The sequence below is a fragment of the Zingiber officinale genome, chromosome 2B (assembly GCF_018446385.1).
Source record: "Zingiber officinale cultivar Zhangliang chromosome 2B, Zo_v1.1, whole genome shotgun sequence".
NCBI lineage: Eukaryota > Viridiplantae > Streptophyta > Magnoliopsida > Zingiberales > Zingiberaceae > Zingiber > Zingiber officinale.
The window spans coordinates 101,169,307-101,188,180 of NC_055989.1; positions in this window are offsets into that span (position 1 = coordinate 101,169,307).

Consider the following 18,874-nt stretch of genomic DNA (forward strand, 5'->3'; position numbering starts at 1 on the left):
CTTTAGTTATTTATCCGAATGCCCTCTTTGCAGTCAACAGCAACGATCCTTTTTCTCTTTGATGACGTAGTAGAATCCTGACAAAGTCCTGAGTCCCCTGACTGACTCTGCCTTGGGAGAAAGGCAATTGTCAACTTAACTCAGTTCGAATCCTCTATCCTCATTTTTCTATGTCCCCATATCTCATTAGTGATCGGACAGCTCAGATGAGATCTCAAGACATTATGACATCTTTAAGATGTGTGTAGCATTTTGTGATGTGCAAAGCATCCTTGAGATCTCATCTGAACCGTCCGATCGGCAATAGAACATGGGGACAGAGAGAAACAGGGATAGAGGATCTGAACTAAACTTAATCAGGGCACCAAACCATCGGATATCGGATAAAGATTCGATCATGTGGAACCGTCGCATAAACGGCCTCTTGAGCCGATCCCACATATAAAGATTCGATCATAGTTGAGCTCTAGTTGCTTGCAACCACCGCCTGGTCAGTAGACTTATTTGCTGTGTGTCCTTCCACTTAGATTATTTATTAATAATCTTTTATGTTCATGTAAAATATAGAATTTTAATATAAAATGATATAATAGGATGATTGTTTGGCTGACAAATAATTAAAATTATAGGGTTCTATTTTATATAAAATTCCTCTTCTTTATTCGGAAAGTGATTATCAAAAGGTAGTTATTGAAAGTTATTTAAAAAAAAAAAAAAAAAACTCCCACGTAGAAGAGAAAGTTATTAATCTTTAAAAAACGTTGGATAACTTCCCATAAGATTTATAAATGCTATAGGTCCTCTCGACTCCTATCGAGGCACTTATCATTTACCCTCTGTTTGGATGGGGTGAGATAAGATTTATTAATGAAAGGGGATGGAAGGGGAAGGGAGGGGAAGGGAGGGAAAGTAATATATTTATCTTGCCATTGTTTGGAAGGGAGGGAAAGTTCAAAGGGATGGAAATGAAGGTTAAATATACAAATTTATAAAAATATCCTCTTATTTTTTTAATAAATCTGCATGTGAAAATATAAATAAGGATAAAATTGGGATAAATTTTCCTTACCCTTCCTTACACCCCAATTTAGGGTGTAAGGAATTTCACTGATTCCCGAGCATGCAAGGGGAAGCTTTACCCTTCTCTCCCCTTCCCCTTCATGGCTCACTCTCTCCCAAACAAGTGTAAAAATTTATTTACCTTTCCTTCCCCTTTACTCACCTCCTCCCAGACAGAAGGTTAAGCTTCCCTACTTTACCTCTTTTCCAATAGTAATGGATGGCTTAGGGGATGTTAATATGGTGATTCCATATTTTTTTTTATATACAAATTTTGTATCTCAACCTTAGGGGTTGATTCAGTTGATGAGTGGATAAAATATTAAGTGTAGTAATCGGAGGTTAAAATTCAGTAGGAGATTTCATTATCTTTGTAGACTTGTGTCCATACACTTGTTAATTTAAATTTCTGTTGAACTTCCTCCAAATAATATAGGACAGTCATAAAAAAGCTCTAATATAGCTGTACCATGCTATAAATATTATATTTTTTATCATAAAAGATATTAAAGTGACATTTGATTAAATGATGGGAATAACTATGGGTATGAGTTTGATAGTAAGATGTAATGAGAATGAAAATAGAAATGAAACTCATCTAATTATATGGATTTGGTTGATTTCTATAAATCTAGAAATCATTCTCAAATTTCATTCTCAAATCCATAATCCAAACATCATCTTTTATTATCATTCTATTCCTTCATTCTTTAAATCTATCAACCAAACACCCTATAACAAATAGAGACGATAGAAAAAAATAGAAATATGGAAGATAGTTCTGTATATCAAAAATATGTTGCATTATGCATTTAGATACATCTTTCTCATATAATTTTTTAATTTAGATATGGTAAAAATCATTATATACAAGTTTCTTTTTCACGGGTTATATCTAATAATGTTATATAAAACATCATAATTATGAAGAATTAAGAAATTATGAATTGTTCTTGTTCAGTTTTAATATCAAAGAGTTATGTTGAAATACATAATTTCAATTTGGAATTATATATTATGGATTTTAGTTTTTGTTGATCACCAGAGTGTTTACCAAAGTGATCGACAGAGATAACTTCGTTAGAGATCAACTGCCTAATAGTATTGTGTTGTCGACAAATATGTCGTGACTTATCATTATACAAACTATTTTGTGCCCTTGCAATTGTCGATTGATTATCACAATATATCATCACGGCAGACACTGATTTTTCCCAACATGGGATATCTTCTAAGAGGTTACGAAGTCATTCTGCTTCTTCTACGGCTTTATCTAAGGCTATAAACTCATATTTCACAGTTGATCAAGCTATGCAGATTTGTTTCATAGATTTCCATGACACAGCTCCACCACCAATGGTAAACACATATCCAATTGTGGATTTAGAGTCTTTTGTATAAGATATCCAATTACATCACAATAGCCTTCTAGTACCACTGGATATCTTGTATAATGTAATACATACTCTAAGTTATATCTTAAATATTTAAGAACCCTTATTAATGCCTTCCAATGATCATCATTTGGATTACTCGTAAATCTACTTAATTTGTTGACCGCATAGGCAATATCCGGACGTGTACAGTTAGTGATATACATCAAACTACCAATTGTCCTCAAATATTTCAATTGGGATACAGGTTCACCATGGTTCTTAGCTAAGTACAAGCTTAAGTCCATCGATATTTTTATTGGGGAAAGATCATATACATTAAATTTCCTTAGTATTGTCTCAATATAAATTTCCTTAGTACTGTCTCAAGTATAACATCTGCTATACTCATCTTCATATCAAAGGTTTTGATCAATGATCCTGTCCAGAATCTGAGTCAGATGGAGGTCGGCAGAGATGACGTTGGTGTTGACAGATAGGCGACTTTGACACACCCTGTGTGCACATGTCGAAAAAGTGAACCCTCACGTGGAACCTCGAGATCTGTAGCAGTAGCACTGGTGGTACTTAGACTCTGCACACACTTAGATGAGCACACGGAGCGTTAGAGATTAAAAACCATAGAAAAAGTTCCCGACGCAGGCCCTCCGACGCTCAAGTCAGGTCATTTTTCCCCGGAAAAGTAGTGTACGATGGAAAAAAGAATTGATGAAGACGAGTGAGTATGTGTGCATACCTGGACAAGGAAGAGGACCTCCCTTTTTATATGACGTTGCATATCTTTAAATCTTGACCGTTGTTAGAGAATGTCGAGTGTCAGGGCCTGTTGGGTGAGAGAGATTGTACGACAACCTCCTATTGGTAGAAGGAAGGTTTCACTCTCGGGGAGTAGCAAACCACTAGAGTATTCCCCGACGTCTAGTAGTTATTCTCTGACAAGAGGTTATGATTCTCTGACATTGTTGTCACTTAGTGCTTTCCATCCCGCTCAGGTTCAGCTACAGCTAGCTCGGGACGACTACTCAGATGTGCTACCAAGACTAAGCCTTGATGATGAGCTGTGGTGAACCAACTAGGCTTTATTTGAGACTGTGATGAAGGATCCATCTTTCACGATTTGACCGCTGAAGAGCCGGTCGGGAGTTGTCTTAGTAAAAGTATCAGGACCATCTACAAAGCCTGAGCTGGGGTAATCCAATCGGTCGGGAGCAGGCCAGGAACTAGTCCAAGCTTCGTCTTACATCTCAGATCTGGGACTTGCCCCTGCCTGTGACTGAATAGGAGTTATGCGGCTAATGACGCGAGGTAGTGATTCCTGCCTTCCCTTGACTGTTGACCTCTTGACTATTGACTGTCATGTCCTCTTGAATTTTGACTGCTACATCCCCTTGACTATTGAACTACTGACCTTATCGGGTCCCTCCTTTACGCACCGTATCAGTCAACATCTTCTTAGTAGTCATGATTACATCATGATTACTACCCATGATGAGCATATCGTCTACATATAGACAAATAATGACAAACAAGTCAGGTATGCCTTTGATATATATATGCACGTATCGCACTCATTTATTTTAAATCCATTTGACATCATAGTTTTGTCAAATTTCTCATACCATTGTTTCGGCGCTTGTTTTAGCCCATACAGTAACTTCATGAGTCTACACACCTTAATTTATTGTCTTAGAGCCACAAACCCTTCAGGTTGCTCCATATATATTTCTTCTTCTAATTCACTATTTAGAAATGTTGTTTTCACATCCATTTGATATACGACTTTTTACCAAAAGGAGCGGCCACATTTCCTTATTTATCAAAAGAAACACCCTAGTTTTAAAACTACCAAAAGAGCACCAAAAATAGTGTTATTCCTTTTCTACCCCTCTTACCAACCTCCTAAATCTCACACTATTTTTCAATGCATGGTGTTGGTGCGGGAAGCATCCGACGATCGAACCGGTATTTTGATTATATCAAAGGGTTCAAGTTAAGTTGGTTTGTTATCTAATGTGTGTGAATGAGATTGCCAGAAAGTCCTAACTACGGTTAGGCAGGTGGAAAACCCTAGGGGGTGGTAACTCTAGGTGGTGAAAACCCCTAAGGGGCGGTAACCTTAGGTTCTCGGGAGTGGTAACCCTAGGTAGAGAAAAACCCTAAGGGGTGGCAACCTTAGGTCCTCTGGGGTGGTAACCCTAGGTGGTGAAAATCCTAAGGGGAGGATAACCTTAGGTCCTAGGGGAGGTAACCATAGGTAGCGGAAACCCCTAGGGGGTGGTAACCCTAGGTCCTAGGAGGGTAACCCTATGCAGAAAGTCCAGTCAGTCTAGAGGACCGGACTGGCAACAGGTATGCTCTCCTGAGTGGAGTAGGTGAGGACGTGTTCCCAGTGGAGGGAATAGTAGGCGTCGGTTCGACCTAGGGTTTCCGGTAGGAAATCCGAAGTCAGAATCGGACAACCCAAAAGTTGGCAACTTATCTGTTTTACTTGCTATTTGTCTAACTCTGTTTTGTAAGAAACTAACATTTCTGCAGGGTCAGACTTAGCCATGATCGGTCGATCGAACGGCCTGATTGGTCGATCGAACCGCAACACAAAAGGACTAGATTTCCATATTGCAAACCGGGTTCAGTTGAGAAATCGATCGACCGAACCAAGGATGGGAGTTGACCATATCAAAGTTGAGGGGATCAGATCGGATGAGGAGGTCATCTGATCGGTCAACCGAACCTTAGGATCGGTCGACCGATCCAAGGATAGGAGTTGACCAGATCGAAGTGGAGTGAGCGGATCGAATGAGGAGGAGATCATCTGATAGGTCGACAGAACATGGGGATCGGTCGACCGATACGCTTCGGGTCAAACCTGATCCAGAGCTTTGAGGATCTGGATCAGACCTGCAGAGGCTATAAAAGGAGCCTCGGGAAGCAGCTTCGATAGAACGAAAATAGAACAACTTGTGCTCCTGTGCGCTGCTCTGAATGCTTCAACAACGTTCTGCTGCTCCGACAATAGACGACTACTTTCTTCATTTTGTATTGTTGGTATAATCATTTTTATTTTGTACTTGTACTTACATTCCTGTAAAGAATTTTGGATGTATAGTAATTGCCCAACGAAAGTCATCAACGATCGCGTGCCTTGGAGTAGGAGTTATCACAGGCTCCGAACCAAGTAAAAGAAACAGTGTTAGCATTGCTTCTGTGTTTATTACTTTTTCACTGCATATTTACTTGAATGTTTTCGAAAATGAAATAGCCACGAGCGCTATTCCCCCCCCCCCCCCCCTTTAGCGCTTTCGATCCAACACATGGGTATGATATGGGAAAATATCATGCCTACGCTAGGTCTGATATTGGACCATATTAGGCAACGTGGGCCTAATATTTTTCATATCAGGTCCAACATGCATGATATGAAAAAATATTAGGCCCTATGTGGACCTGATATGGGATCATATCAGGCCTAACGATGGGCCTGATATGGGAACATATCAGACTCTTTTTAATCCTGGAGAGAGGAGATGCATTGAAAAACGGCGAGAGAGAGGGGATTTAGGAGGTTGGCAGGAGGGGTAGGAAGGGAATAACACTATTTTTGGTGCTCTTTTTGGTAGTTTTAAAACTAGGGTGCTCTTTTGGGTAAATAAAGAAACGTGGCTACTCCTTTTGGTAAAAAGTCATTTGATGTATCTCAAGGTTATGTATTATACCAATAGCAATGAGTACTCGAACGGATGTGATCCTTATACTGGTGAATATGTATAAAAAAAAGTCAAGGCCTTCATTTTGTTTGAATCTCTTTGCCACTAGCCATGCCTTGTATTTTTCGATAATTCCATCAGCCTTATATTTTTTTTCTTTAGAATCCATTTACATTCTAAAGGCTTGATTCCAGGTGGAATATCCACAAATTCTCGATTATGGTTCGGAGCCTTTGATGACTCCTACTACAAGGTCCACACTCGTTGAGTATTTTCATTGGGAAATCACTATATGATCAAAAAGATTACAAAAATTTAAGTGCAATGTAATAAACAAAAAATGTTACCGATAACAAGTAGAGTATAAGCTTCAGTATCGGTTGTCGAAGCAACTTTTCTGTATTGTGGAGAGTTTCTTAGAACAGTGCGTGAGAACAAAAGTCGGAGCAATTGATGTACTAAGGCTTCTAGTTGAAGTCCTTTATATAGGACCTTTCCGAGCGCCTAGACCACTCCCGACTGCTTGGGTTATTGACGTGGCGGCTCCTTGGCGAAACTCTATCTCTGAAATTTTATCCTTCTCCGAGCGCCCGAACATGTCAGGACACCCGGACTATGACGTATGCTGGCCAATTAGTGTGCTCCACATCAACTCAGCTAGTTGCCTGTCCGGCCCCTTCCCAAGCACCTGGACCATCTTCGGGCGCCTGAACATAGTCTAAGCACCTGGAGTCCCCTTTTTCAGCCATATAATTTTCTGCATCATAAGGTTAACACCAATGTTGAGAAAACTAGATCGGATCGGTCGGTATGCTGGCCGAACAACGAACTGGTCCTTGATTCGGTCCAATCAACCATTAAAGCTGAAAAAGGAAATTGACCGATCAAAATCGATCAACAACCAAGAACCGCCGGTTCAACCGGGAAATGGTGAATCGGCGATTCTTTCCCCCTGCTTTTTGGCTTTTTCGTTTGGAAACCTAGCGGCGGCTTTGTTTTGTTTTCTTTCTTGACAACTCACAACTGCAGTCTCCACTCCACTCCAGCGAGCCTCTTGCGGAATCTCACCAAGCTCTCCTTTCTTTTTTTTTCCCTTCCAATTCTATAATCTATACATAAGTCTCAACTCTCAACAGAAGGCTTTATATTTCAGCTTCTTCAAAGCTTGTTCAAATCTCTAAGGTTAGTCTTTTTTATTTCCATTAATTTTAGTTTTTAATTTCCATTAATTTTTAATTTTTTTTAGCTTCCATTCATTTATTTTTTTCCCAAGCTTAATATATTTTATACGGCTAATTCGAAGCTTAAAAAGTAAGTAATATACATCTAATTGTAAGCCTAAAAGGGAAAAAAAGTCAAAATTAGGAAGTGATTTACAAAAGGCATTTAGTTATCTGGGCTTGATTCCTTCTTTCTTGAGTCCCTTAAGTAGATGAGTGTTCCTGCTATGAGTGACCAACAGTTCATATGTGTTTTTGTTTCCTTATCTTTGTAAACATATTAACAACAAAGGTTCATATTTTCATTAACATACCCTTTGTCAAATTCTTCAGATGTAATACTTAAAACTAAAGGAAAATGAGAATATTAGGAAATCCAGGCACATTACTTTTAGATTATCTGTTTACTAAAATGCTAGAAGATAACCCTTTCAAAAGGGAAAAGCAATAGAAGAAAAGAAAGTATCAGAGTAAAAATCTTCTCTGGTAAAACAAAAATATTCACAAATAGTAAAACAAAATCAATATACACTTGAGAATATAAACTAGTGGAAAGTTTTCATTTTTTATTATAGCTGTTTTATGGTATTCCAAGAGAAAGTTTTGAGAATTTAAACTAGTGGAAAGTTTTCATTTTTTATTATAGTTGTTTTATGATATTCCAAGAGAAAGTTTTCATTTTTTTATTTGCCTTTTGTTGTAAGAGTTTGGCCTATGCAATAGCTTAGCCTAATCACGTGCACACTCATCTTTTAGTTTGTGTATAAGAATGTTAATTTTTTTCTTATATCCTACATTTTCATATTTCAGGATAATGGATGATAGTAGTGGTACTGGTAGCAATGCAAATTCATTTGCCGAACCATTTACGAATGAAGAATTTGCAAGCCAAAGCCATAGGCAGAAAGCGGAAATAGCATGGGCTCATGTTTCTGAAGGTGTAATGCACAAGGAAGAAAAACTATGGCATGCATTTATTGTCACAAGATATTTGCGGGTGGGGGCATATTTCGGATGAAGCAACACTTAGCAGGAGCAAGGGGTAGCATTGTTTCTTGTGGAAAGGTTCCACCAGAAATTAGACATGCTATTTCAGTAACATCGAAAGATATTTGAGAAGAAGAAAGAAAAACAAGGGAATTTGGTGTAAAAAATCCATTTGGTCGATCTGTAGATGAATTTAATGGTGATGAAGTCCAAGAAATTTCCATTATTCATACTAAAGGAATTACAATCAATGAGGCAAGTGCACCATCTGATAAAGGAAAGCGAAAAGCCACTACACTAGGCCCAAGTATACATAATTTCTTTAAAGGTGGACATGATAATTCACAACCCACCATCAAGGCTATTTTGCAAAGTAAAGAAAAATGGCACAACTATGATATGGCTATTGCACGTTGGTTTTATGATGCTTGTATTCCTTTAAATGTTGTTAACTCTCCATTTTTTCAAAAAGCTATTGATCAAATAGCATCAATGGATCATGGGTATAAAGCTCCATCTTATTATGATCTGGGAGTGCCTTTGTTGCGAGAAGCTAAGAAATATTTGGCTTTACTTATTGATTCATTTCGAAGTGCTTGGGCTGAAACTGGTTGCACTATAATGGATGATGGGTGGAAAGACAGTAGACAAAGACCATTGATTAATTTTTTGGTTTACTATCCTAAAGGTATATCTTTCATCAAATTAAATCCGTTGATGCATCTGATGTTGAGACAAATGCACAAAATTTGTGTACTTTATTTGCTAAAATTGTTGAAATCGTTGATCCAAGAAATGTGGTGCATTTGGTTACTGATAATGCTAGCCATGATAAGGCTGCTGGAACTCTACTAAGTGAAAAATAACCAACCATTTGTTGGTCTCCATGTGCTACACATTGCATCAATTTAATTTTAAATAATATTGGTCAAATGAATAATGTGAAAGCCATATTATCACTTTCTTCAACTGTAATTGTATTTGTGTATAACTACAAGTACACTTTAAATTGGTTGAGAAAGACAAAAAGGGTGGTAGGAGATTATTCGTCCAAGAGAAACTAGATTTGCAACTACTTTTATTGCATTAAAAAATTTGCATGATCACAAAGATAGTTTGCAAGCTCTAGTCACAAGTGGAGATTACAAAAAGTTCTTGAAAATAGACAAAGGAAAAGAGGTCAAGCAAATTGTTTTGGACGAAAAGTTTTGGAATAATTGTTTGATTACAGTGAGGATTATGAACCCACTTATTCATCTTTTGCGTATTTGTGACACTGATGAAAGACCTTTTTTGGGTTATGTATATGAGGGCATGTATAGAGCAATTAATGACATCAAGAAGCTCTTTAAAAACAAAGAGAGATTCTATAAGCCTTATACTGACATAATCAATGAAAGATGGGATAGAATGTTGAGAAAGAATCTTCATGCTGCTGCTTATTATTTGAATCCTGCTTTTCAATATGATCCCACATTTTATACCCATCCAGAGAACACAAATTGTTTGTTTGATTACATAGAATCAAAGGTAGATTGGTGTAGTTTGGATGTATTAACATATGAGATTGGTATGTTTCGAGATCGCCAAGGGAGTTATGGGCAAAAATCTACTATTCTTAGCAGCCAAAAAAATCGTCCAGGTAATAATTTTTTATTATATTATTTTTTTTGAAAAAAAAAATTTATTATTTAGTTTTCTTTATCTAATATTCTAATATTCATTATGATTGTGGTAGAGAGTTAGTGGAAGGTTGTGATGCTCAAAATTTACAAAATCTTGCAATTAGGATTTTGGGTCAAATAACTTCTTCTGGATGTAAACGGAATTTGAGTGTTTTTGAACGTATTCATACAAAAAAAGGAATAGATTGGAGCATAAGAGACTTAATGATCTTATATATGTGCATTATAATTTACGATTGCAATATAGGTATATATGAAATTATTCTTTTTTTATTAATTTCATTATTTTGTATCAAAAGATTTATTAATATATTAATAACTCATGAAATGTGTTGTAGGAGTGAATAACCGAAGAGAAGTTATGATCCCGTTGATTATGAGCCCATTGATAAGACAAATTTTTGGGTGGTGGAAGAAACGCCAATAGGAGAGCTTGATTATGATGAGGTGGAAGAGGAGTTTGAAGAACTTCCAATACCTCTAGAAAGTTCGAATTTTCAACAATTTGAATATTGTTTTGATATGATATTATATTATTAAGTATAAAGATATAACTATTTTTCTTGTACTAAATGTGATTGTTTTTTCCTTTTAAGATGATGGAGATGAAGCTGAGATGAGGATGTTAATTTGGACTTATTTCAACGTAGAAGTGTTCTTGTTGATGAAGATGATTGGATATGAACGTGATAATAGAGTTGTAAATTCATGATGAATTGGTTATTTTTAATTATGTATTGTTGTTAAGAATGATTGTATTTGTAATGAATTATTATCTTTTTTTTAATTGAATTGGACTATTTAGTAGTTATGTTATTGTTCAGTATATATTTATTTGCTAGAGTTATAAATTTAGTGAATTTAATGCTATAATTGAAGCAGGACTTATATGAAATAGGATAAATTATTGGTACAATAGGTTTCCTCTCTTTCTTTTGAAGCGGGAATTTTTTTAATTATTGAAGCATGGTTTATATATATATATATATATATATAAACCTTAAAAACTTCGATCCGATCACCTCATCGGTTCAGTAACCAGTCCGATTTCCAAAACATTGATTAGCACAACAAGCAATAATATGAAAAGAAGAGTAGTAATAAAATATTTGATAATTTTCAGACTGTTCGGTGCTAACTTTTAGTTTTGCTAAAACCTTAAATCAGACCGACGCCTAATATTTCCTCAACCGGGATCACATTCTCACTAGATCTCTCCTCCAATTATTTACATTTACTTACCATTTGTAAACTTAGTTGACCTTGATCTCTTGACCCCACTAGGTCTTCCTATTAGATGCCTCATCTAGACTTCAGTCAATCGTCTGGTCCTTTTTGACCCGACTGGACTTCTTGCCAACTATTTAGTCCTCTCTGACTTAGTTGGACTTCCTGCCAACTATCTAACCCTCTCTGACTTAGTTGGACTTCCAGCTAATTGTCTGGTCCTCCTAGCCCGACTAGACTTTAATTTGGTGTCTAGTCCCTATCAAGTCTTTCAGTTTTGCACACTTGGTAAGTGGATTAGAACACAACTCCTAATTTTAATTTTTTATCATACATCAAAACTTAGGTTTGATCATCAGTACTAACTGCATCAATAATCTTTCCCTTTTTAATCTAATGACAACCTAAGTTAAAGTTAGAAAAAAATACAAAAGTATCAATATGAATATTATGTTTGTTTTTTATTTTTTTTTTGGTTATTGATTTCTTTTTTCTAGCTTTTGTTTTTCTATCTTAAACATGTTACCCTCTTCTTTTGACATTCATCAAAATATATAAACTAAAAAAGGTAAAAATAACTAACAGAACATACACAAAATATATAATTTAAGGAAGGTAAACTAAGGAAGGAACAAAACAACTGAATATACAATTACAAGTGTGGAAAAATATAAAAGATAACTAAAATAAAAATAACTAGCCTCAAGTACACAACATTAGCAAAATGTAAGTGCAGTGATCTACTTAGATGATGATGGAGTATGGTCCGAGCTCCAAAAACGTAACATATTGATTAGCTCGAGATGACGAGTGATAACTAGCATTTCTATCTATTATTGTTCCTTTTATTTTTAGCATTTTTTACCTTCTCATATGATAAATTTGGTATTAATATCATGTTTTATGAGTAGGAATTAATTTGGACTTAATCACAAATTTCTTATAAATTATGGAGTTTAATCTCATATTTTTAATGTGAGTTTGTAGGAAATCTAAAGAGTCATGGATTAGGGTTGAGTCAAATCGAATTTAGTTTGATTTGAAAATCAAATGGGGGAGATCAAGTAAAATCAATATGAATCGTTGATCCAGATCAAGAGAGATCTTATTCCTTCATTCAAATCTAAGCATCCTGCCCTTGATCCAGATCTAAAATGATATGGACCATTGGATTCAAGTAAGAAGGTAACTTGATCCGGACCATTCATCTCTTTATCAGCTAGATCTGATGGCCGAATCTTCGTCCATCTCCCTCACAAGCACGGACGACCCAGATTGAAAGAGAGAAAATCTTGCTCTTTATCCTTCACACAACGACATAGTGGAAGTTGGCTAGGCCTGGGCTTTCTTCACGGTTCGCGTCTTTCTCCCCTGATTCCCAATCACCCCCTTTCCTTCTTCTCCGATCTGCTCAAGTCGGCGATGGATGACAACGCCGGCAACTCCTGTGAACGACATCCTCTACTAGGGTTCACTTTCCAGTAGAGTAGTTCTGCACCGGCGCGGTGAGTCTCTCTCATTTCTTGATTCTCGACAAAAGATGGTGGTGCTTAATTAGGACTTCATGAGAGCAAAGTGTTCTTCTCAAGCAAAGCACCCATTTTCATCCCTTCCTCAGTGGAGCCTTCTTCTGTGGACGACGTTGCAGAAGCTAAAGATTCCAAGGAGGAAGTTGGTTGTCTTCATCCTCTCCGGCGGAAGCCTTTTTGAATCTATCACTGTGTTGTTGTGGAGCCTTCTTCTGTGGATGGTGTTGCAGAAGCAGAAGACTCGTCTATCTCAGTGCACACACTAATTCAGCGAAAAACTTTCACTTTCCGACAGAACTCACTCAAGCACTTCCAACATTATGTGCTGTGGAGACTTATTCTGTAGACGACATTGCAGAAGCAGAAGACTCCATTTCAGTGAGCAATTCCATTCTAATTCTAGTCAAAAACTTTACTGTTCATGTTGCGCAAAGAGAGGGCAACACCTCTCAACTGTTGGTGCAACCTTAGGTCAAGGTTGACCTGGTTGACCTGACTCGAGTTGACCTGACTCGAGTTGTATTTTGATGTTTGACTTAGGAAGATTGTTGGTGCAACCTTAGGTCAAGGTTGACCTAGTTGAGTTGTATTTTGATGTTTGACACTCGTGGAAGAGTTGTATTCTTGATATGGGACAAATGTTTGGGAGATTATTGGTGCAACGTAGGTCAAGGTTGACCTGGTTGACCTGATTCGGGAAAGAGTCCAAGTATGGAGACTTGGCAACGGAAAAAGTCCAAGCAGGGAACTTGGCACTGGAAAAGTCCAAGCAGGGAGCTTGGCACGCGAAAAGTCCAAGTATGGAGACTTGGCACTGGAAAAGTCTAAGTATGGAGACTTGGCACGGAGAAGTCCAAGCAGGGAGCTTGGCACGAGGGAAAGTCCTAACTGGGATGTTAGGCAGGTGGAAAGTCCTGGTGAGTGAAGCCAGGCAGTGGGAAAGTCCTAACTGGGATGTTAGGCAGTGTGGAAAGTCCTGGTGAGTGAAGCCAGGCAGTGGGAAAGTCCTGGTGAGTGAAACCGGGCAGATTGGAAATCCTGGTGAGTGAAGCCAGGTGAAAACCCTAGTGAGTGAAGCTAGGTGAAAGTCTTGGTGAGTGAAGCCGGGCAAGGGAAAATCCAGATGGATCAAGGATGATCGGACATCTGGTGTTGAGAAGGTCAAGTAGGTCAAGGGAGTGACCGGATACTTGACACAAAGAGAAAAGTCCAAGTGGGTCAAAGGGATTGACCGGACACTTGGTGGGGAGTCTTAGCAGGTCAAGGGAGTGACCGGATGCTAAACATGATGTACCAACAAGTCAAGGTTAACCGGATGTTGGTTTGGGAGGTTTGGGACTTGGTTTGGGCAAAAACCAAGCTCTGGATCGATCAGTGGATCGATCCAGTGATACACTGGGTATCTAGATCGGTCTGGCGACCGATCAGTAACCAAACAGTAGCCTACTGAGTGTTATCTGATCGGTCTGCAGACCGATCAAGAAACAACGATCAGAGGCAAGAAGTTCGGGAGAAAAGCATGCTGATCGGTCCCCAGGACCGATCAGAGGAAGCTCTGATCGGTCCCCATGACCGATCAGATAGGCTCTGGACCGATCAGGGTGGAGCCTGATTGGTCCAGCCCTAGCCGTTGTGACTCAACGGCTAGGTTATTTCGGGCTTCTGTGTTCTGTTCTTTTTGCTTGCAGGTTCACAGGTTAGCCAGGATATCAGGGGATATAAGAAGAGATCGAGGGTTGCTGACAACAACTCTTCTTCTTCCTCCTTGAGCTGTTGTTCTTCTGAAAGCTGTGCTTGAGCTTTGCTGAGCTCCGAAGCTTCGGGGGAGCTTCTTTGACTGAGTTGCTTGTTGGCATTCGTCCGTGAAGTTGGTGCTTCATCCGGGACTTCAGTCGACGAGAAGGCAAGCGAGTATTTGTACATTTATTGTGTATTTTGTTCTTGTTCTTCTTTGTACTCCTTTCTTGTTGTTACAAGTATTGTGGCGAGGTTTCTCCACCCACAAGGAGCATCTATTAGCCGGTTCTCCAGGGACTCATCCACCGACGGATTGATAGGCTTCGTCCACCTTACGGACACGCCGAGGAGTAGGAGTTCATCTCCGAACCTCGTTACATCGGTTTGTTTTTCTTCTCCTTAGTTTCTTCCTTGTATTTCCGCTGCGACTAACCCTAACTGTAGGAAGAACGCGAGAATTTGGGGCGGCTATTCACACCCCCCCTCTCTAGCCGAGTACGAACGATCCTAACAAGTGGTATCAGAGCGAGGCCGCTCTTCAACGGATCAACACCCGGGGGAGCACGGGCTAGAGATGGATCTCTATGGAGAAGATGTCACGATTCAACCCTTCTACGAGTCTCACGACAACTTCACATATTGGAAGGTAAGGATGATGTATTTTCTTAAGACTAATATGTTAAATTGGTTTTGTGTACAAGAAGGGTTTTCCCCTCCGATGGATGAGGAAGGAAAACCTATCAAGAAGAAGGAGTGGACGAAAGAGCAAATCCGACAATCCGAAATCAATGATGAGGTAACGAAAATCATTGAATTTTCTTTATCTAATGATATTTTGTGTAAGATAGGAGGATACAATAATGCCAAGGAGTTGTGGAACAACTTGGCCAAACTCCATGAGGAGAGCCCCACTTCAAGCCATGAAGAGGAGCCTAGTGAGCCAAGTAGCTCACATCGTGGAGGTGAGGAATTAGAAGTTGAGGGCTACTCAACATCTAAAGAAGAAGAGGAGGTGAGTTCTTCTTCAAGATCAGAGCACGAAGAAGAAGCTTCTACCTCCGGGAGGGATGAAGAAGAGAGCATCCATCCATCCTCAAACCTAGGTAACTCAAGCATTTTAATTTCTAGCAAATTACACATAATGTGCTTTGAGTGTAGGGAATTTGGGCACTACAAGAATAAGTGTCCAAAGAGGGTTAGAAAGACCCCACCGGCGCCAAAGGTCAAGAAAGCCGGAACCCCGATACGCAAAGGCAAAGAGCACGTGGTGTGCTTCCAATGCAAGCAACGGGGATACTATAGGAGTCAATGTCCAAGGGGGAGGCAATCTCGCAAGGACAAGAGACAAAGCACGTGTATAGGGGGAGCTAAGGCAAACCCTAAGGTAACATTTAAAGCTCATTCTTGCAATTCTAGTAGGATGCATGCTAGTAGTCTTATTGCCATTGTCAATAATGATAAGCATGTTAACACTAGAAATCGATACATGTGCTTAGGAGCCAAGCATGTTAGCCTAGATAAGAACAATTCTAGAAATGCTAACCCTAGAATTAACTCATCTAAGGCTAAGGAAAATCTAGATAGAAATCCCAAATCATCTAGACACATGCCTAGGAATACCTCAAAGAAAAATGATAAATCAAAACTTGAGGTATTAGAGAAAGAAAACCAAGTCTTGAGGTCAAGACTTGATTCTCTAGAAAAGGCTCTTAAGGATTTGACTCTAGGGTCTAGGGGTCAAAAACCAATGTCCAAAGACAAGAAAGGTTTGGATTACAAACCTAAGTCCCAAGTGGTCAAGCCCACTTATCACAATGTTCCATTCGATTATGGAACAAAATCTAGGGCTAGGAAGACCACCCCCAAGGTCACAAGGGGAGTCACCCCTAGAGTTGGTCTTGATGAGTCCCAAATGACCAAGGCTTTAAAGCCTAGGAGGGTCATTAGGAGGGTTGCTAGGGAAGTTATCCCTAGTGAATATTTAGTGAACCCAATGAGCTCTAATAGGTATTGGGTTCCTAGGAGCATCTTCTCTACCCCATAGATGGGTTAGAGAGTGTCAACTCCGATTAGAAGGGTAGTTAACCCAACTTTGAGGAAATTGACACTCAAGGAGCATTTTCAAGGTTTTGAGAACTTTTGAAAATGAAATGGAATTATCATTTACTCCTTTGAAGAGTTAAATGTGCCTAAAGATTGGAAATTTCATTTTTAATCTCAATTGGCATAATTTGGGAAAATCTAGAGTTCAAGAAGTGTCAAAATTAGGATTTTGGCATTTTGGGGCAATCTAGGATTAAATTTGAAGTTAGCCAAGTGCTTAAGGATACTTAGATAGGTAATCTAGGTATATTTATTTATGCTAAATCTTGCCATGATTGTTTGCCCTCACATGTCATGACATCATGTTTAGTTTTATTATCATTTGAAATATCATGATAATGCTTAGGCTAGTTTTTATGTCATGTTTATTTAAGTTTTAAACTTTATGCCATGACATCTTGACATTGGCACATGTTTTCATTTATGATATCATTTTATGTCATGTCATCATCTCTTGCATTAATAATCAATTGAATTGATTTAAGGATGAAAAACACATTTTGATATTGAGATCAAATTTGTGTTTAGAAAATGCATGAGACCTTAGTCTAAGATACCTAAACTCATATCTCACATCAAAATTGCCATGGATGTGTTTGATACACTTTAGATGTGTGTGAGATATTAGGATCATGAATTAGGATCAAGGTGCATAGTTCTTGTACCTAGATGAGCCTAATTCAAGAAATGGAGGATCATAGGGAAAGCTTGTGTACAAGTCATGTACATTTAGCCCTGAGATTATGGTCCTAAATTAAAAGGTTTAAAATCATTTTGAAATTGATTTGGAAAACCTTGATGAAGCCATCTTAGTGATTGCATTCATCATTGAACATTGTGATACAAAGTTGAGTTAAACTTGAACTATTTCAAAGTTTTTGAACTTTGTATCAAGATTGAAAAATGGAAGTTATTTTCATAGAAAACTATTTTTCCATGATAGTATATGTTATGAGGAATGTATCCTTAAAATTTTACAATTTTTGAAATTTTCTGTGATTTTCTAGAGGTTTCTGAATTTCGGGAGAAGAAATCAGAAATCTGATATCAGACTTGTGGACCGATCAGGAGGTTGCCTGATCGGTCCAGGGGATGCTGGATCGGTCACTGTGACCGATCCAGGGAATCCCTGATCGGTCTGGTGACCGATCAGGGCGTGCCAAATGCTGATTTTTCGACTGTTTTGTCTGAAATTTCAGCTGGGAGTTAGTGTTTTGGATTTCTAAAGGTTTGAAACTCTCCAAGACATTGTTGGTGCAATGGTCAAGGGGGAGTTGACCTTTAGGGAGAGTTTTACCTATTAGTCAAGGGGAAGTTGACTTTTAGGGGGAGTTTTTACTCCTAAAGACTTGAGTGATATGAGATTATCACTAAGTTGAGTGTTGACCTTAGTATCAAGGGGGAAATTAAGAGTTTCAATGAAAGGTATGGGACTTTCATTAGGAAGAAACTCTTGACCTTGATTCACTCTTTTTGATGTGTGTCAAAAAGGGGGAGAGTGTTGGAGAATGGGAGAATGTTCTAGATAATGTTCAAGGAAGAACATTAGAGAACATTGGGAAACCTAAGTTAGGTTATCGAATTAACCTAACTTGATTATGGTTTTGTCAAACATCAAAAAGGGGGAGATTGTTGGTGCAACCTTAGGTCAAGGTTGACCTGGTTGACCTGACTCGAGTTGACCTGACTCGAGTTGTATTTTGATGTTTGACTTAGGAAGATTGTTGGTGCAACCTTAGGTCAAGATTGACCTAGTTGAGTTGTATTTTGATGTTTGACACTCGTGGAAGAGTTGTATTCTTGATATGGGACAAATGTTTGGGAGATTATTGGTGCAACGTAGGTCAAGGTTGACCTGGTTGACCTGATTCGGGAAAGAGTCCAAGTATGGAGACTTGGCAACGAAAAAAGTCCAAGCAGGGAACTTGGCACTGGAAAAGTCCAAGCAGGGAGCTTGGCACGCGAAAAGTCCAAGTATGGAGACTTGGCACTGGAAAAGTCCAAGTATGGAGACTTGGCACGGAGAAGTCCAAACAGGGAGCTTGGCACGAGGGAAAGTCCTAACTGGGATGTTAGGCAGGTGGAAAGTCCTGGTGAGTGAAGCCAGGCAGTGGGAAAGTCCTAACTGGGATGTTAGGCAGTGTGGAAAGTCCTGGTGAGTGAAGCCAGGCAGTGGGAAAGTCCTGGTGAGTGAAACCGGGCAGATTGGAAATCCTGGTGAGTGAAGCC